We start from the raw sequence: 5367 nt of genomic DNA, 5'->3' as shown, positions 1-5367 counted from the left end.
TGATAATTTACTAGGCGTGTGATTTACCAATGAACTACAAAATCACATAATATATCCGACATATAAATTAGGTTTATATATGCCAACCAACCAGCGGCTAACCACGTACCCAACAACGACTAACCACGTACAATACATAAGTTTGAAAATGGTTAGCCACCGGCATAGTTGCCATGAATTTTCTTTTCTGGTCGGTTTTCACACCTAACTTTATCTCAGACCCTCAGACCCAATTTATCTCTTGCTCTGCTTCCTCATCCTCTTCTCTAACCTAACTGCGCGGCGCCTCTTTTTTTCTTCTTCATCTTCTTCTCTTCTCCTCTATTATGTGCGAAGCTTTTGGCAGATTTCCCCTAAATTATTTTCTTTATTTCGTTGGTTTGTTTTTCAATCGTATTATTCAGAGGTTTATAAAAGTTGAAGAGGGAGTTATTGAGTTTTCTTACTCTTCAGAGTTTATACGACTGAATATTACCAAACCCTAACCCTGAATCACTCAGAACGCACGCACAATTTTACCTGTTTTCATTACCTTCTCAACCCATAGTTGTTCATACGGTATCACGAACCTAATCTTCGTTTTACCTTCTGAAACCCTACTTTGATTTTGTTGTATTTCCATAGAAGTAGAAGGTAATGATCTCCGAACCTTCGATTTTTCATTTATTCTTTATTACTACGCCAAAATGGTGATAAATTGACAAGGGGGCTTTGTGAATTTTGACAGAAACGGCATATCGATTTACTATTGATAGGCCAAACCTATCGCTACACTTTAATGCTTGATAAAGTGATCTCTCTTCCTCCATCAGGCTCTCTTTCTCCATCTCGAAGGTTTGATTTCTTACTTTCTTCCCAGCTTGTATGTTTTGGTGTTGTGTTGTTGAGTTCTAGGTCTAGTTTCTCAATTCTCTTATCATCGGCATTAGACTTGTTTTACTTCGGTTAGAAATGGATGAATGCAGTTAATTCGAAACCCAGGGTTCTATTTTGAAGTTATTTTTAAGGTTTTATTTTCTTTGTTTTTAGTTAATTTATAAGGTTAAGGAAATTTTCATATTGATGTATACGTAAATTGGTAAATCTTGGATTGGGATTTGAAAATCCATGATAGATCTCAGTTCTCCTGTTTTTGGTTGAAGCGAGGACTACTATTTATAATGTTTCCATTTAATGTGCTTAAATATAATTAGTGGAACTTGATTGGTGCTATGTTCTATGCTTAGTGTGTGCTCGGTTCTCTTGTTTTTCTAAATTGAAGTTCTGTTCTTAGTGGAACATGAAATTTGTTTAACAAATCTGAAATTTGAGTGTCTTTTATATGTCAAAGGTGCTATCGTTGTTGGAGAATTTATAGATTTTTTAATGGGTGTGATTGGTCTGCAGCTATAGTTGGCTTCCGTTGATGTGCAGGCATTAGTGAAAGAGGCATATGATCTGGATCCTTCAGCACGGAAGTGTTTGGGCACCGACGCTGTTACCATGGTTAGTGGTGAATTTGTTGTTACATGATTCTTGAATTTTGATATTGGATGGTATAGTGATTATGTGGATTTCTTATACTAGTGTTAACTTATTTGGTTTGCGATTGTTTTGTGTCTCTAATTGTACAGATAATGGGTTCTTTTTTCTATCTTTGATTGTTTTGTAAATTACAATGAATCTGAGTTTGCTTCATATATATGGATAGATATTTGGCGCTGATCGAACGGTTTACATACGTGGAACTCGTGTTTCTAAAATATATAAAGGCCCAGTTGCAGGAAGTGACAATGTGCGGAAAGAGAAGTACAAAAACGAATTTTTAGAAGCGCAGTTGGATATGCTGATAGACAGAAATACAATACTGGAGTACATGATCATATCCCTAATAGCTCTTATCAGCAGGTAACACTAGTACCTACACTACTGAAATTCAGAAATTTAAATGGTCTACTTATTGAAAACTATGATGCATGTCCTGAACTTTACAGGTTGTTAACAGCCAGTATGTCTCTCATATATTAGTCCATATTAATCCTTAATTAATAGTATTGTCCATGTATTAGAGGGGAACACGTAAGAACCTTCAATCTTATATCCAAGATTAATGGAAATTATGTACTTATGCTCTATGATTTCTTGATTTTACTTGCATAAAGAGTGAGATTTCTGAATACTCTATTGCTTTGTGGTTTGAATACTATCTGATGAAGCAAGATTTGGGGGGCTTCTACATTATATGGTGTCATGTACCTGGGCTGGGATATATGTGGTGGTTTATTGTTATCTGGAGGGTAGTTTAGGTACTCATATAGTCGAGAGTAGTAAGCCGGCTATATTATCCAAACGAGCTATATTTTGTGAGCTAGCTAATGAATAATGTAAACTTCATCTTCTTCCTTAATTGCTCTGCAACTTCTTGTCTCCAATGTCTTCTTCTTGTTATCCCTCTAATTCGTCTAGTTCTTCCCCTAATCCTCTAATTTCTTCTACCTATCCCAAATCATCTCTATCCTTAGAGATTCACTATGTTCCTGATAAACCAATTTGTAGTGAGTTCACTACATATGGAGTCCTCGTTAAGAAACCTCACTCATTACCGTGTATGTCAAATTGTCAGTTAAAGTTCATTCAGTCTTTCTGTGGTATTGGTATTGGTCCCTTAGCTCATTCCTATCTTTGGCATCACAAACTGGACAAGTTTCAGAAGTATAAGAGTCAAGGAATGGGTACCTGTGTTGATGATATCCTCATCACAAGTGTCACAGGTTATAAAACTCAGTCATGCATTTAAGATTTGGGGGGCTTCTGCATTATACTATGTAGTCATTGTTAAGAAACCTCACTCATTACTGTGTATGTAAGTTGTCAGTTACAGTTCATTGGGCCTTTGAACTTATGTCATTTAAGTTTGACTCAAATTAGGAGATAGAGTTTATGATATCTTAAAACTAACTTCTTGTTGTATAGGATACTGGAGTCCCAGCAAGAACATTGACGTTTGGTCTCTGATTTTGAGGAACTTAAGGAAAAGACTGGCAGCATCTATATATGTTGATGGTGAAAAGCTGTGATTGATGGCAACTATGAATGCATAATTGATGAAATCATTGATCCAAGGGCGATGTTATGCGATAGAGATGATGTATTAGTTGGGGATGTTTCAAGAGGTGACATGATAACTGGCCAAAAGCTTATGTAAATTAGAGTGGCAAGGCGGATGTAGATTGAATTCAGTTCTAATTTCCAATATGTATTATTTATCTTTGGATTTGTATTTGAAGATTTTGTTTTCTTCGATGTCATGTTGGATAATTAATAAAATCAATTTCACATTCAACTGAAATTATAATTTTTTTTTTTAGCGGACTAATTGATTTCACCAAAATCAGTTTCAGATACACCAGATTTGAATGAATTTAAATCTGAATCTCAACGAATTTCAGTTATACCAGAAAGTGACGGAACCTCCCTTATGACGGATATTAGCCGTCATTAAATTTAACATACAATTACGGTGGTATTAAATTCTTTAAGTATGACAGATATTAACCGTTATTTTATTTTACGTACAATGACCATGATACTTAATAATAGATTATGTATGTGATTTTAAGTCACAAATTTTATTCGTCATATTTAATAACATTCTTTATTTGTCATTTATAAAGAGTCACACCAAATAAATAACGGTTCGAATAACAGATAAAAATCATGAAATCGTGTTTTATAACATACTTCATTTATCATTTATAGCCCCTTTTGGACTAGTGAAGCTGAGCACCAACCCCTTTCTGAATAATAAAATAATAAAATTTTATGGTCCCAATTAGGTTTGCATTAGCTAAATTTTAACTCGATAAATTAATGACATTGCTAAAATAATTATCTCTAGTCTCAAGGCTATTCATTTATCCTGGCTTGATTGGTGTATACTCAAATTAATTGGGGTATACCTAATGAGACAAAACCCAAGACATTGTGAAGTAAAAGAAGCCACCCCTTAACCTTGTATTTTCTAAATGGTAATATGCCATTGTTTAATTAACACTAAAAATTCTGATTAGGTTAATTAACTGAATTTTGATTAAAATTTTGAAAATGAGAATTTAGTAGATTAGACCTTTTATATGTCTTATGAGTTCGATTTCGATTAAAAAAATTTAGTTTTGAAAATATGAAAGGAAAGGTGTCGGCTATGTTTCCCCGGCATGGTCGACATTTTAATAATATGCCGACCAAGTATAGCCGGCATGGTCCTTGGATGAAGAAAATACCGACCCTTTTTAGGCCGGAATGATCTTTGAATGAAGATTACGCCGACTAACTTGGGCCAGCAATCTTACGATGGACATGTAAATATTTCCTACAATGCCGGCTATCATATAGTCGGCATGCATATAACTTATAACACTGTCGGCTGACCTGTAGTCGGCATGCTAAGGATTTCTAACCTTGCTGACCTGTACTTATACCAAACAGAAAACAGAATATGGGAAGATGTAATTCACTTTATTCATGTAATTTTGGTTACTACATTGATTGAAACATAAAACCTAACTCATTTTCGACGGAAAAAACTTATGCACTTAGCATGTGCATCAAGCCTTTGAATCCTTAGGCGACCCTAGTGGACGAGTTATAGTCTCGTGAGGGTTTACATAGAGATCTACCCACAAAACCTACATTAAAACCATCAATCTTCGTTGGAGGAATCCCATTCATCTCCGGGATGCATGAAGTCCGGGGCATACTCCGGGATTTTGGAGACCATGAATTCATAGCTTGCATCGAATGCGAATGCTTCCCCCTTTTCCTCCAAGTAGCGAGCTTTCACGGCTTCATGCTACAAAAAAAAACACAAACTTAATTTGTTAGTGGTGTTTATTAGGAAGATCAAACAATATGGATCACGTAAAATAAACCACAAACATACTTACAAATTGTTCAATGGACAAGTTGAAGTTGGTAGCGTTGAAAATCTGGGGTTGGAGAGCTAAAAAAGCGAGTATTGCATTTTAGATGACTAAGTGCCTATCATGGACTTGTTGAACACTTCTTCCATTAGGATTCCCAAACTCTTGCCTAAATTTGTTGTGTACCCTAGCCCAAAACGTTACGACATCCACCCTTACGGAGGACTCATGTCTAACTCGAGTTTCCGCTTACCAAGCTTTGGTGATTTCCAAATCTTCATTAGAATCAAATGAAGACATTGTTGTATGTAGAGAGCTATTGGGTGAGTTAGATGGAGTGTATGATGATATGAGCTTTGGAGAGTATATGCAAATAGTTGTGTGTTGTTTTGTAGAGAAAAGTAGTGTATTTATAGGATGGTGCCCAAATTTGGCCGTTATAGTGCATAAGTACAAGTCAATCAATGCA

At 35.4% G+C, this 5367-nt stretch overlaps 1 long non-coding RNA gene across 2 annotated transcripts; it reads left to right on the top strand.

Annotated features, from left to right (window-relative positions):
- The first annotated feature begins 214 nt into the window (after positions 1-214).
- LOC113332574 lies at positions 215-3328 on the top strand. 2 transcript variants are annotated; one of them, XR_003351606.1, is made up of 5 exons: positions 215-633; positions 728-834; positions 1387-1485; positions 1691-1887; positions 2953-3328. It is a non-coding gene; the product is annotated as an uncharacterized LOC113332574 (long non-coding RNA). The 2 variants fall into 2 exon arrangements; XR_003351605.1 differs by having other exon boundaries at positions 216-633; positions 1414-1485.
- The last annotated feature ends 2039 nt before the right edge of the window (positions 3329-5367 follow it).

The sequence above is a fragment of the Papaver somniferum genome, unplaced genomic scaffold, assembly GCF_003573695.1.
Source record: "Papaver somniferum cultivar HN1 unplaced genomic scaffold, ASM357369v1 unplaced-scaffold_131, whole genome shotgun sequence".
Lineage (NCBI taxonomy): Eukaryota > Viridiplantae > Streptophyta > Magnoliopsida > Ranunculales > Papaveraceae > Papaver > Papaver somniferum.
This window is presented reverse-complemented; position numbering and strand designations above follow the sequence as displayed.